Source organism: Macaca mulatta, chromosome 20, assembly GCF_049350105.2.
Source record: "Macaca mulatta isolate MMU2019108-1 chromosome 20, T2T-MMU8v2.0, whole genome shotgun sequence".
Lineage (NCBI taxonomy): Eukaryota > Metazoa > Chordata > Mammalia > Primates > Cercopithecidae > Macaca > Macaca mulatta.
In genome coordinates, this window is record NC_133425.1 from 83,645,886 (window position 1) to 83,659,818 (window position 13,933).

A 13,933-nucleotide genomic window follows, 5' to 3' on the forward strand; every position below is an offset into this window, starting at 1 on the left:
CTTTTATGTTATCTTCTAGGAGTTTTATAGTTTTTCATTTTTCATTTAGGCCTGGGATCCATTTTGAGTTATTTTTTGTGAAGGTCCATGTCTAGATTCATTGTTTGCAAGTGCTCTTTTTATGCACATTGATGAGGTTTGGGAAGGTCAATAATTTGGACAAAGTACACACCCTGGTCAGCAAAGGAACCCCAGACCATGCGTCTATCCAAAGGGCTGAGCTGGGGCATAGCTTTGTGGAAACTGAGTTATGTATGAGACCCCACGAAAGGCTTAGAATCACTTCCCTTTTTCCCTTTTTCCCCTCTCACTTCCTTGGCTCCAGAATGAGAACAGAATGCGCATCCAGAAGCTCCTTTCAGTCTGCATCCTCTGACCCGTGTGCCCACATGCTGCAAGGGCTCTGGTGCCCTCTATGAAATACAAGGAAACACTCATAAAATAGCTAAATGTGCAGTTTTGCCCCAACCAGAGGTGATTGCAACAGAACCTGGTACAGACCAGTAGAAGCAGGCATCGACAATTCAGAGAAGAAGAGACATAATAGAAAAAGAAACATAATTGAGAAACAGAAAAATTATGGGAGACACATAACAGAGAAAGGGGTGTGTGTGTGCGTGTGTGTGCGTGCGTGTGTGTGCATGCGTGTGCGTGTGTGTGTGCGTGCATGTGTGTGTGCATGCGTGTGCGTGTGTGTGTGCGTGCGTGTGTGTGCGCGCGTGTGCGTGTATGTGTGTATGTGTGCGCGTGTGTGTTAGGGAACAGCCACTGTGTTGTAACTTTGGGGAACATCATTAACGTCTCTGAATTACTGGGTCACAGAGGAAGGGATTTCGAGACCACCTGCTGACGTTTGAGGATTTTGCTCCAGGAAGGTTCCTGGAAGGGAGGGACCGCTCCCAGGAGACAGCACAGCTCAGCAGGGCTGAACGGCTCACCCCCACCCCCCGGCTTACCCCCTACATTGCCGATGGCCTTCTCTGCCAGGGATAGGGGCCCTGGAGCCATCGGCTAAGGTAGGCCCAGCACAAAAGGTGGCCAAGTTTATTCAGGGTTCTGGGCTAGAAATTTAAGGCAGTAATATTGGGGAGAACTTTCTTAGTGGCGGCTCTAGCTTTGGGGACGCTAAGCACGGTAGCATTTGACACAAACCCATGGGTTTTTTTAGACACTTGGAGATTTGAGCGTTTGCGTGAGGGTGATGATGGTGGTGTTGGTGGTGGTTCTCCTGGTGGTGATGAACTCGGCTGACATTTTGAAGGGCTTGCAGCAATGAATGGAGAAAATGGAGCCCCAGCCTCATGGAGCTTGCGTTCTGGCAGCGGGAGATGTACAAACAGCATCCCCCACAGTAATCCTTCTATACAGATGTTGCGCTTATTTGACACTCAAGGAACCCAGGCTCAGAGATGCCCACAGCTTGCCCAACCCACACAGCAGGAGGTGGTGGAGCCTGGATTGGAACTGCCTTGTCTGCGGGGTGGTAGAGATGTGAGCTGAGAAGACAAGCTTGCCTCACCAAAACTCGTGGGACTGCTTTGTTGGGGGGGGGGGGGGTGACTGAGCAGCCATTTCCTCTTGACCCAGCTTAGCTCAACCCTTCAAAGGACCAGAGAATGGTATGTGTGTCTCTTTCTCTTTAAGCAAACTTTCCTTGGAGGAAAAGAAAAAGCAATGCCACAAAGCAGGAGAAAGTGGTAGGAAGAGGCTGTGCGGCCAGGCCTCGCGGGGCCACCCACCGGCTTGTGGGCTTGTGAGTGGGAAGCTGTGGGATTTCCTCCCGCGCAAGCCGACCCGCCCCCGACCCCAGAAGCCGGCCAGAGAGGTGTCCTCGGCGGGTCAGGAGGGGTGGACGCTCCCTGCTTCCCTCGGCTGCCTCCCAGCCGCATCCCGCGCCCCCATCCCTCTGCGCGCCAGATTCTGCGCGTCTGAGAAACAAAACCGCCATTGTTTCCAGCCGGGCCGCTCAGAAAAACAACAGGTTTTTCCACTTTGGGGCCTTCATGGCTGTGGATGCCCCGCGTGCTTCTCCTCCGCTGCAGAAGGCTGTGGTCTTTTGTTCATTTCGTGAGAAAATGCTCTAGGACCTCTCCAGGGCCCTGGCAGCGGGGGTCCTTCCAGCCTCCAAACGCAGGGGCTCCCTGGGACCCCCAGAATCTCCACGAGCCCCAGGTTCCCCGAACCCGAAAGCCGCCCCCAGGCATCGCGCTCTCCCTCCTCCCGAGGTGCTTCTGCTCTGCGTCTCACCCCCACCTGCACTCACACAAATCTCCCAGGGTCTCCACACACCGTGGCCCCCAAGCTGCCTCCCCAAACTCCACGCGCTGATCCCTCCCTCCAGGGAGAGACCCCTGACCCTGGGCAGGTTCCAGGCTCCCCCGATGACCCTCCTGGACATCTGAGCAGCACAGCTGATGTCACTCCTAGAACGCAAGCCCCATCAGGACATTTACAGATTTATGTATTTTTTTTCTGTAAATCTAAAACTGTTCTAGAATAAAAAGTTTCTTTCTTTCTTTCTTTCTTTCTTTCTTTCTTTTCTTTCTTTCTTTCCTTCTTTCTTTCTTTCTTTCCTTCCTTCCTTCCTTCCTTCCTTCCTTCCTTCCTTCCTTGCTTCCTTTCTTTTTCTATCTTTCTTTTCTTTTTTCTTTCCTTTTCTTTTCTTTTCTTTCTGACAGAATCTCACTCGTCACCCAGGCTGGAGTGCAGTGGTGAGGTCTTGGCTCACTGAAACCTCCGCCTCCCGGGTTCACATGATTCTCCTGCCTCAGCCTCCCCAGTGGCTGGGATTACAGGCGCCACCACCAAGCCCGGCCAGTTGGTTTTTTTTTGTTGTTGTTGTTTTTTTTTTTAGTAGAGACGGGGTTTCACCATGTTGGTCAGGCTGGTCTCAAACTCCTGACCTCAAATGATCTCCCACCTCGGCCTCCCAAAGTGCTGGGATGACAGGCATGAGCCACCCCGCCTGGCCAAAATGTCACTTTAAAAAGCATTTGGCAGAATGAGGGAACGAGTGTTTCCACAATGCGACACGATGCCAGGCTCAGCCTAAGGCCTTGGACTGAACACGTTTTGATGAACTCTGGGCCCCTGGCTACGGTTGCATCTCTGGTCATCAGTATCGCGGGACTCACGCTTTCCTCCACCCCTCCAGTCGTCAGTCCTGAGCCTCGCTCTGGGGACTGTCTAGAGTGGTAGGTGCTAGCCGGGCACAGTGGCTCACACCTGTAATCCCAGCACTTTGGGAGGCCAAGGCGGGTGGATCACGAGGTCAGGAGATTGAGACCATCCTGGCGAACACGGTGAAACCCGGTCTCTACTGAAAGTACAAAAAAAATTAGCCGGGCGTGGTGGCGGGCGCCCATAGTCCCAACTGCTCTTGAGGCTGAGGCAGGAGAATGGCGTGAACCTGGGAGGCAGAGCTTGCAGTGAGCCGAGATCGTGCCACTGCACTCCAGCCTGGGGGACAGAGTGAGACTCCGTCTCAGAAAACGGTAGGTGCTGGTCTGGGTGCACAGACGTGTCCTTTGTGTTTGCTGCTGGGAGGACATCGCTCACAAATTTTGAGAAACTGGCTGGGTTTGGGAGAGTGGAGAGGCTTTTACTCTTTTACAAAACCGCTTGATTTTTGACATTCTTCTCAATCACGCTCAGCAGCTCCCTGTTTGCCAGGATCTAGAGCTAAATGCCGTCATTTCTTTTCTCCATGATCAAATCTCAAACCCACCTGTGCTGGCCCCGAGACAGCAGATCCTAATCCCTGGGACTTGTGAATGCTACTTTACACGGAAAAAAGGGTCTCTGCAGATGTGATTGAATTCAGGATCTTGAGATGGAAAGATTGTGCTGAACCATGGTGGGATGGCGTCTGATGGCATCAGGAGGTCCCGATAAGAGGGAACAGAAAGAAGTTTAAGACACGGAGAAAAGGAAGCAGCTGCGTGGCCACGGAGGCAGACACTGGTGTGATGTAGCCACGACCAAAACGCCTGCAGCCCCGGGAACACAGAAACACGGCGGGGAGGATGAAGCGAAAGTGGGGAGTCCGGGCCAGCGTCAGGGGGTCTTGGTGCCTGATGGAGGCTTCCTGGTTCTGACAGCTGGGATGGGGTCCGGAGAGGCTCGAGCACGCTGCCACTACCCCAGGAGGCAGTCAGCGATCCCATGCATGGTGGGCGGGACATAGATGGCCCTTCTGGGGCCTCAGCTGCTGATGGGGGTTGGAGAGGAAGGAGCCCGCAGTTGAGGGAGGCAAAGTGTGCAAAGGGAAACGTTTTGAAGTTCCTTTTCCTTGTGAGAAAAGCCCTGGGTGCCACTGCCCCCTCACACGGCACCACCTGCCCTTTCCTGTGGCAGAGGCTGTCCCCATTCCATTTTGGGCTGGGGGAGGCTCGTGGTCCAAGGCTAAGGGGTAAGTACATGTGCCCCAGCCCTGGCATGCACAGTAGGTCATGCCCCCTGTCTAATGTCACACCTGGCCTCACCCAGTCCTGCTGACGGATGGGCAGCCACAGGACCCCAAGTCCTGAAGCTTTGGGAAGTATGAGCCTGTCCCCTAGAAGGGCAGGTCCTGGCCTTTGTAAAGAACTCATTTTGGTGGATTGAGAACCTGGAGAAGTGAAATTAAGGAGCTGAAAGTGACACCTGCCTCTGACGCACGCAGTCCACCAGCTGCTCCTCCCACAGCCCTACCACGAGGCAAGTTCTTGGCCCTGTGCAGGTCTGTCTTGAGTAGGGGCTGCCTCGGTTAACTCCCCTTCCCGTGGCTGTGGGGAGAGGCAGGGAGCAGCTGTAGAAACCAAGAATTCCGCCTGGATCTTCAGGGTGAAGGCTCCTTGCTGGCTGTTCACTGCTGGTGGCACAGAGAGCTCCTGTGGATGAGGACTCGGAGGCCCCCTCTCTGAGCCCGAGGAAGACCTCACACCCCAGTGAACCACAGAACAGGGGCCACGGCGCTGCGCTGGCTGGAGCTCCGGCGTTCTCCCCTCCTGCCATCTGTGCGGGATGGGCGGCTCATCCCAAACCAACTTCCTGGAGCTTTCCGAGGCCGATCTGCGAGTGACAACCGGGTGAGCTGCAGGCTGCACCGACGTTTCCACTGCACTCAGCCTTGTGAGTCGTAGAGACTATGTCTGCACACAGCATTAGTGAAGGAGTTGGATTCTTGGGACTGGGGGAATCGGAGGGAAGAGGACTTTTCCATCCCAGTGGTAGCAGAAATGGAAATCTGTGCTGGAAATAAAACACCCTGAAATAACAAAAGAACTGGACACACTCCAGAGAGTTTTGGAGAAACCATCCCAGAGTGAGAAGGCAGGCTGGCTGCTCAGAGAGCCAAGGGGTGGGGCGTTTGAGCTGCATTTCAGTGACTGGAGAGGGGCCATTTGGGGCAGTGGCCTCGAAACCGAGTGGCTGAGCTTTGGCGGATGAGGAGCAGTCCATCATAAGCTACAGTTTGCAGGTCACGGATGGCTGCAAATTTCCTCCCATGGGTGGAGAAAGATGGGCCCTTCCTTGGGGCTGCCTAGGGCTCCAGGGAAGCTCTGGACAAGACAGCCATGAACTTGGCCACGGGCAGGAGCCTACAGAGTCCCAGCAGAGACCCCACCTGGGGGGCAGAGGCTCCCTATTGGGGTCCCCTCCTGGGGTCCTGGATCCCCACAGACCAAGCACAGGTCAACAATTTCCCCGCCCTCGCGCATCTCGGAAGGCTTGGTGCTGGGCAGGGCCAGGGATGCTTCAGTGAGTTCTAAACATTCTCAGTGGATCAAAGATTCTCATAAACAGAGGCCTAAGTGCTTACATGGAAATTCCCAGTGGTTTATCTTGGGAATTAGTTAAGTGCAATAAAACAGGCTTCTGGCAGATCTGCGTCCTATGGTGGCGTGACCCCCACACGGCCTCCTACGGACGAGCTCTGACCCGCTTGAGTGGGGCCGGGCTCCCTCTCGGTGGAGGAGCACGTTTCATTAGGGACAGCTGGGGGTAGCTCACAGAAATGCAGGCGTGGCCCCCAGGAGAAGCAGACCTGTGAAAATCCGGTCTTTGAAAATGGAAGAAAAAAATAAGCTTTGTATAAGAACTAGGAGTCTTCAGGGATTCATGTCTGAGTTCCTGTCTGCAAAGGAGCTTGCTGGCACTGGTCTGTCCAACCCCGGGGGTTTACGGAGACTCAGGTTCCCGGACGATACTGCGTCTCCACAGCGTTCGGCGAAATGCCTCCCCCGCCACCCATTTGTTGGGCCTGTGGGGTAGAAAACGAACTGGGGAATTCGGATTCACTGGTTTACTCAACAGATGTGTATGAGGCCCCGGTTGCAGGCTGGGCTCTGACGGGCCGCTGTAGTATGCCGAGGTGAGTCCCCTGTGAATCAGGAATGCCCGCTCCCCGCGTCTGCCTAGAAGGCTGCGCTCGCGGGAAGAGCCACCCAGCAGGGAGATGTTCTGTGCCAACATGTGCAGGGCCCCAAAGAGACGGAGGGGTGGGCATGCAGGCCATGTGGGGTTGGTTGGCTGAGGGCACAGGGGCGCCCATGTGGACAAGTCCCTGAGACCTCCTGAGGAGGGTGGATTGGGACTTTGCTGAGAGGCTCAGAAGGGGTCAAAGGTGTGGTGGGCAACTCAAGCCTCCCTTTTCCGGGGGGTCCGGAGTCCCTGGAGGACCTGTAGCCCCTTGCAGCAGCAGTAGCAGACTGACAGACTTGCCTGTGGGAAGGGCCCTGCACACACCGCTTCTTCCATCCCAGAGGTGCCTGTGAGGCAGAGGAGGAGAGGAGGCCTGCTAAGAACAAACCCTGGGTGTCCCACCCCCGAGCCTGATGGGCCGGGCGGAGGCCGCCTTCCTGCCTCCTTGGTGGGGCATCCTCCCCTTCCTGCTGACCTGCGTGTTCATGAGACCCCAGGCTGGGCTGCCCAGAGCCCTGGAACAAGCTCACAGAAAAAGCGCTTTTCCACTTCCCAGGGAGCCTCCTGCCCACACCAGCCTCCCTGTCCACGCCACGTGCACTCACGGAGCTCGGCCCCTGGGAGACTTACTCCCCGCCCCGGGACCTGCTTCTGGCACCAAGCAGGCCACAGGGGCCACCTCCTCCGCATACAGCAGGCCTCAGGGATGGCCCTGCCCACAAGGTCACTCTGCCCCTGGGTCCTCAGGCCCCTTTGCTTCCAGGAGGAACGTGTCCTTCCTCCTCCCACACCGAAACCCACAGAGAGGATGGGACACTCCATGGCTCCTGCCCTGCCCTAGGCTGGCCACCCCTCATGCATTTCGACTCCCATGTGCTCCCAGGGCCGGGGCCGTCCAGCCCTGTTGCCCACTTCCCTCTCTCTCACGGCCCCCTTTGAGGTGAGCTGGCCCTGTCTCCGAGCCTGGGGTGCTGTAGAGATACCTCCTCCTGTCTGCTAGCTCCAGGACTGTCCCCTGCTCTACCCCTGCCCCAGCCTTCTCACCTGTGCGTGTTCACAGCCCCATAGCGCCTCCCAACCTGCTGAGATCAGCCCTGGCCCCTGATCCCAGCCCCATCTTCCTGCCATGTCCTCCTCCCCAGCACCACTGCCTGACCGCTGCACTGGCCAGAGGAAATACAACTTTGTCCGGCCTCCCAGCCCAGCCACACCTCAAGCTCAGCACATGCCCCCGCTCCCCCGAGCCCCTCCTGCTCCAGTCCTGCTCGTCCCACACCTGCCGGGCTTTGGTGCAGCCCTGGGCTGCTTGGCCACATGGACCCTGCCTTGCACCCTTGTGCTGGGCACAGGCGATACTTCCCAGATGCTCACTGGGCTGCTTTCCAGTGGGTCTGGGGGCTTCTGAGGGTGGCCGTGGCCTCTCCCCCGTGTCCTTCCTGTCCTCATCCAGGGACAGGGCACACAGGGCTGACTGCGGTTCTGTGCTCAGCAAGGGAGACGCCCATTTTCTTCGAGGATTTCCTCTGGCGCTGACCTACTAGATGTGTGGGGTCAAGGGACGGGGGCAGGGCAGAGGAGTTCAGGTTTCGGCAGCTGCCACTCCGCCCTCGTCCTGTCAGGGACACCTCGGGCCAAGGCGCTGTCTGGATTTCAGCCAGCATCGGGGAGTCCCGCTCTGCACTGGCCGCCGCCCACTGTCTCGTGTGAGTGAGTCACCGGCTGCTTCAGCTCCCTCCTCCCGCAGGGGTGACTTCACCCGGTCGGCTCTGAGACCAGCGTCCTCCCGAGAAGAACAGTGACCAAGGAAGGGATCCAAGAAATCAGGGGTAGGGAGGCAGGAGGCCACGGGCCTTCCTGGGACCCCTCGGGAGGTTCCCCCAGTGCCACTCCCAGGCAGAGCAGCCCAGCCTCACCCCAAGGGCTGTGGGAAATGCTGCTAGAAAATCACTGGGAGCTTCCTTTTGGCCTCCCAATGAGTCATGAGGGCCACGGCACAGAGGGGCAGGGGACATCCAGGACGGCCGGGTGCTCCTGCTGCTGTCCGGGGAGGGGCACAGCACTGTCTGGTGGGGCCAGGTGCATCCCAGTAAAGAAGTGTATGCGGCGTGTGCCTGGGGACCCCAAGCTCCTCACTCAGCCCCCCCCCAGCCTCAGTGTTCCCATCTGTGAAGTGGGGCACAGGAAACCCGCCCATCCTGGGTCACGGGGCGCTGGAGGAGCAGACGAGAGTGGGCTGTGCGCTGTGAAGCTCTGCACCACAGAAGTGACGCGTCCCTCCCGAAGCCCCACTGGGGTGTGTATAGCCCAACCCGGGGACCCCCGCCGGCTTCTCCATTCCCTTGGCTGCCTCCAGTCTCAGCAGAGGTGGTTTCTGTCCTTTGGTTTGGATGAAGGTGATTGGCGGAACCCATCGTTCTCTGGCAAATGGAGACAGCGGCCCGGAGGGGATGGGATTGGCCCAAAGTCGCACATGATAGGCCCTGACTGTCCGGCCAGCTCCCCACCCCCAACAAGCTTGAGCTGCCACCCCTAAGTGCCAGGTTTCCTAGAGGGCCCTTGTCCAGGCAGCCTGCCTGAGCTCCATGTGGATGGTGGCCTGTGCCCTACGACAGACACGGGGTCGGCCACTACTGAGGGTCAGCAGCGTGTGATGCTGGCTGGCCACTGTGAGGCTCAGGAGGGAAGGGGGCCCAGCCCCTCCATGGAATGCAGGGCCACTGGGAGGCTGGGTTCACGCTGCAGGGACAACACCACTGGGGCTCTAGGGGGACTTGGGGCCACTGGGAGGCCAGGTCCATGCTGACCACAGGGATGGCACTGCTGGAGCTGCAGGGAGGTTGCTGGGGCCGCTCCGGCTGAGCCCCCCAGGTGCCAGGTTCCAGGAAACAGCACAGCCCATCGACACACAGGAACCAGGCGCAAGGGAGGTCACTCGTGTCCTCGGGGTCTCACGGTTGATGGGGTATGTTCAAGTCAAAAATGTAGAGACGAATTTCCAAATTTGACGTTTTATTTGGGAAGAAAGAATTGCATCTTGGGGCATTCCTGCTGACCAAGCAAATGTTGGAGGTTGGAGAACCTGTAGAAGGTTGGTGGTTTTACAAGAAAGGAAAAGGTGACCTATTGCTCTTTGAGAAGGTTCCCTGGCACTGGGAAAGTTCTGAGGACCTGGGATGTGCTGGCTGGTGCAACAGCTGTGAGCAAAATTCCTTCTGGAGTTGGAGCAAGTGACCTCAGCAGCTGTGGATAAAACCGGTCTCAGGTGACAAAAGGCAGTTTCAGCAGCTGGACTTGCAGAGAATTCCATTCTTGGAGCAGCGTCGTGCCCAGTATTCTTCCCCCGCCTTCCCAAGGCGATTTTAGTTGGTGTGACAAGAATGACACACTTCATATGATCGGCGTTTGCCGGTGTGAGCTCGGTGGTGGGTGCGTCCTCTGCAACCTCATCCCAGCCATAATCAGGGGGGCCCCAGAGCAGCAGCCCCCGCCGTGGCCTCGGGAACTGGATTCTGGATGCTCTGGGTGTCCGGCAAGAGGACCTGGGCGTCTGTGGGTCATCACTCTGGATTTCACTCCATCTGCATTCTCCCCGCGGCTGGCACTGGCCGGTGGCATCCTCCAGCGGTGGCCTCACTCTCTGCGTGTGGTCGGTGCGTGTCACTCATCTGCTCCTGTCACTATGGCTTATTTATACCTTGCACGCCGAGGGCTTGCTCCCGACCGTGGCTGCCGTGGGCCCCACCTCCACCGGTCACCACATCGATTCTTTCCCTGTGGCCCCGTGCAAGTGCCCCAGGCAGGAATCTAGCCCAGCGCCTTCTTGCCCAGCCTCACTTCAGTGCCAGTCGTGAAAGCCCAGGGATTGTCTGCCCGGCAGCCCGGTGCCCACCCCTGGACCAGAAGTGCCGTGGACACAGAAGTGCTGTCCGTTCAGACGTGGTGAGGAGGGGTCTGGGGGCCGGCTCGGCTCATCTCCTCACACCCAGGGCTGGCCCACCACGGGGCACAGAGCAGCGTGTGGTCAGTGAGGCTGGAAATAAACAGCCCACTTTCCCCGGCTGAGCTGAATCCCTTTTGGGTCCAGATGGATTCTATGTTCCTCCCTCTGGGGCAGGCTGGCCTGGCAGGAGGCCACCACGCAGGGCCCGCAGGTTTGGGGTGGTCCCAGGGGGATGAGGGCTGAGTGGAAATGGAGGCGAGGGTGCACGTATGAGGGGATTGACTTAGCCAAGTCCAGGAGGAGGCTGTGCGGGGGGCGCAGGGTCAGCCGGGGCACAGCGGCTGTTTGCAGATTGGGCTGTTTGGGATGATGCAGCGATGAGTGTTCAGTGTGTTTCACTTCATTCACGCAGATTCCTCGGGGTGGTATTGCCGGGTCCTGAGTAAGCTGACCTTTCACCTTCTAACACAGCACCAGCCAGCTTTCCCAAGCGGCTGAGCCATTTCCCACGTCCCCCGGCAGCATGGGGCTGATTTCTCCACATTCTTACCGGCTCCTGCCATCCTCTGGGTTTCGATCCAGGTTCTTCCAGCAGGTGTACAGTGGGCTTTGTACAGTGGGCTTTGATGCACTTTCCCCTCTTCATGGAGGGTGAGCTCCTTTGGATGTGTTTATTTGCCATTGGCATATCGTCGTCGGTGACATGTCTATTCATGTCTTTTCCTTGTATTTTAAACGTAAACTTTACTTTGGAAGAATTGTGGATTTCTAGGACAGCTGTGGCATCAGCCCCTTGTTCCCACGCCCCGTCGTCAGTCTCCGCCTCGCTGGCGTCTTACATCTCAGTGGTGCGTTCGGCTACCCTGAGAAGATGACATTGGTCTGTATGTCAACAACATTGATGACTACAAACAAATGTCAGACTGGGTTCTGATTTCGGTCATTTTTTCACCAGCGTCTGTGTTCTGTCCCAGGACCCCACGTGACACTTCGTCCCCAGGGCCTCCTCTTGACTGAGACTGTTTCTCAGAATTTCCCTATTTTTGAGGACCTTGACAGTTTTGAGGACAGACTGAGTATTTTGTGGACTGTCCCTCAATTTCTCCTGGCGTTTTTCTCCCGGGTAGAGTGAGATCCTGGGTTTTCAGGAAGAACATGCAGGGGTCAAGTGCTTGGCACCTCACATCCCCGCGGGGGGCACTGCCAGCAGGATGGGTGGCTGTGGACATTGACCTGGGCCGTCCTGTGGGACGCGCAGCTGTGGACATTGACCTGGGCCGTCCCGCGGGACGCACGGCTGTGGACATTGACCTGGGCCGTCCCGCGGGTCGCGCGGCTGTGGACATTGACCTGGGCGGTCCCGCGGGACGCGCGGCTGTGGACATTGACCTGGGCCGTCCCGCGGGATGCGTGGCTGTGGACGTTGACCTGGGCCACCAGGCTCACGTCCCAGCGGGGGTCAGCACTGCCAGCAGGACGCGTGGCTGTGGACACTGACCTGGGCCGTCCCGCGGGACGCGTGGCTGTGGACACTGACCTGGGCCGTCCCGCGGGACGCGTGGCTGTGGACGCTGACCTGGGCCGTCCCACGGGACGTGTGGCTGTGGACATTGACCTGGGCCGCCAGGCTCAAGTCACGCTTGTCACACTTCTCCACTCTGTTCTTTGGAAGCAAGTCACTAAGTCCTGGCCACTGTAACATTTTTTTTTTTGAGGTAAGCCCGGGAGGGTGCCCCAGGCACTCACTTGAAGTACATCAAATGTTTTCTGTGTAGAAAATGCCCAGCCCGGCCCCCTTGAGCTGTGGCACTCCAGGCAGTTCACCTCCCCTCCGTGAGCCCCCCCTGAAGATGGAGGGGATCCTTAGACATGGAGAGCCCTGGGCCTGGGCAGTGACGTCACATTTAGACCCTTGGAAGGGCATGGAAGGTCACGGGCTGCTGGGAGGAGAGACGGTGTTTCAGTTGACCTCGGAGGGCCTAGGCCATTCAAGGCCTGGGTGAGGGCAGAGTGTGCTGGGTCCTTCCGCTTAGCCCTCCCCTTTCTCACAGCCCAGTCTTTCCCTGAGGAGCAGGTGATGGCGGGGCAGGCGGGAGCCGGGCTCCACACCGGCGGAACTGGGTTTGAGTTTTTCCACTGTCCACGGCTGGCTGGGCCAAGCTGCATAATCTCTCTGCACCTTAGCTTCTTTCCTGCAAAATAGGGATAAAAACTGCAACTGGGTGGCCGGGCCTACAGCAGGTGGGGGTGCATCCGGGTGGCCGGGCTTACGGCAGGCGGGTGCACCTGGGTGTCCAGGACTGTGGCAGGCTGGTGTGGCTGGGCCTATGGCAGGTGGGTGTGGCTGGGCCTATGGCAGGTGGGTGCAGCCGGGCGTACAGCAGGCGGGTGCACCCAGGCGGCCGGGCCTGTGGAAGGTGGGTGTGGCTGGGCCTATGGCAGGTGGGTGCACCTGGGTGGCCAGGCCTATGGCAGGTGGGTGCGGCCGGGCCTACAGCACGTGGGTGCACCCGGACAGCTGGGCCTATAGCAGGCGGGTGCACCCAGGTGGTCGGACCTGTGGCAGGTGGGTGCAGCAAGGTGGCCAGGCCTATGGCAGGTGAGTGCACCCAGGTGGCCGGGCCTGTGGCAGGTGGGTGTGGCCGGGCCTGTGGCAGGCGGGTGCACCTGGTTTCTCCCACGGGAGATGCATATCACCCTGCAGCACATTCTTTTTCCTTTTCTTTTCTTTTTCCCAATCCTCATCTTTATTTTTATCTTTTCTCAACATCTTACTATGAGACTTCCAAACAAACGGACCTCTTGAGACCCCCGCACACCACGGGCCCCACCTCCACCTGGGCTGCCTGACTTCCTCCCACCACATCTGTGTGACATCCTCCCGCCCCTCCTTACCGGGACGCTTGTTTAAATCGCGTCTTCTGCACCTGCTGGCTGCTATTCTGCTCTCGGGAACTGCTGACCGATCCCCCCAGCACACACTTGCTGGTTTTTCCGTCACCAGGGTGGCCTTGCGAGTTGTTACTCTATTCCATGAGTTAAACCTCGGTGGCTTCTGATGGCTCCTGAGGTGGTCAGGAGTGTCCTCACCTTTCCCAAGCACGTCCGACTTCCCAGCACAGATGCTCCAGGTGCACCCCGTCCTTCCCCCGCTCACGCCCTGGACTCAGCCACTTCCCTCCGGAGCCCCGGCTCCTCTAGAGCAGTGTTTTCTAGAAACCACCATCCAGGATCCAGGTTCACGTCCTGCATTTCTAGGTGGCTTTGATGTCAGCGTTGCCCCCTGTAGACGGGGAAAGCCATCATCAGCTGGAGGTTGGCATTCGTTAGTGGCTCTTTTACTTCTTGGAGGTGAATTGCACCTGCAGTGAAATGCCAAATCTTCGTGGACCTGAATTCTGGCGTGCATCCTCCTGAATGACCCCAAGCCCACGTGGGTAGAGAGAGGGTCTGGCCAGGGCCCTGCTCCCCACCCTGGGCCCAGGGAACTCCAGCTCCCTGACCTTCGGCCTCCCAGCCCCGCCACCCTCCTTCCCAAGGACGTTGAGGGTGAAGGGGAGGAGATCTGGTCGGCTGCTCACAAACCAG

General features: G+C 58.0%; 1 protein-coding gene across 2 annotated transcripts in view; it reads left to right on the forward strand.

The window, feature by feature from the left end:
- The window catches only part of ZNF469 (zinc finger protein 469), a 337,361-nt gene that overhangs the window by 154,819 nt on the left and 168,609 nt on the right, over positions 1-13,933 (forward strand). The window contains exon 1 of one of the 2 annotated variants that reach the window (XM_077986692.1): positions 4,724-6,355. The exons of the other annotated variant lie outside the window; for it this stretch is intronic. The gene's annotated coding sequence lies outside the window, so the exon portion shown is untranslated. Of the gene's footprint in view, positions 1-4,723; positions 6,356-13,933 lie in introns of those variants that run through there. 2 annotated transcript variants of the gene reach the window in all.